Raw genomic sequence first — 1,000 nt, forward strand, 5'->3', positions numbered from 1 at the left:
GACGATGTTGATCGCCTCGTCAGCAAAGGGAATATGGAGACACAGACGAGGGTCAACCATTTTGCAAAGACAGTCGACGACTGTACAATTAGGGTGCGTTCGGTTCACCGCGTACTTTCAAAGCACATATCGCAAATCCGCATAACTTCGATTGCATGGTTTTTCGATACGTGCATTTTGTTACGCGGATTGCAAAATCGCGTTCGGTTCATCGATGTACGCCGACTTTGGTTTTTTTAGGACAGCGCATGGATGGTCCTGCGCGACGCGACCCGAGCAGCAAGCGAGGGTCCTCAATGCGATGAGTGGCGGCGTACAAGGTAAGCGCTTGAGACGTCTGTCGACGGCGCATACCCTCGATGCGCTACTCCTCCTCATACGCCTCGTGCCGGCTTCGCTAGCGGCTGCTTGGTGGCGCGACGAGGTAGCGGGCGACCGACCTCGGAGAGAACGCTTGTCGAGTCGATGAGCAAGCAACACGACGCCCTCTGCGTGTGTACTATAAGCATCACAAATCTAACCTAGCGCGCCCGTCGTCCGCGGCGGCATGCGCTCCCTGGTCCTTCCAAGCGTGTCGACTTGGCGCGCTGCGGTCATGGTCGCGGCCATGTCGCTTCTGGAAATCAAATCAGGGATCTGTGAAAAAAGGACCCAAATTAGGTTTTTCCGATCGAGGGCAGGATATATCCCAAAGCATCCCAACGTTCGCCGCTGGTTTGTGTCGGCTGGCCGGCCGAGGCGTTTTTTGAAAATACGTGCTTTGGCGGCAAAGTACGCCAAGTTACGCGGATTTGAACCGAATGCCCCGCGTAACATATTTTTTTCGAAGTTACGTGGATGGCCTCGAAGTACGTGAAAAGCACGTGCTTTGGACGGACCGAACGCACCCTTATTTAACGAGGAGTATCCCCTAGAGTCGCTATGTTTAATACGCAACAGAGCTTGTCTTGCCTGCGTTACCACTGATGTACAAGCCAAACGCAATGTGGATCGCATGCCA

This window comes from Saprolegnia diclina (assembly GCF_000281045.1).
Source record: "Saprolegnia diclina VS20 unplaced genomic scaffold supercont1.5, whole genome shotgun sequence".
Lineage (NCBI taxonomy): Eukaryota > Oomycota > Saprolegniomycetes > Saprolegniales > Saprolegniaceae > Saprolegnia > Saprolegnia diclina.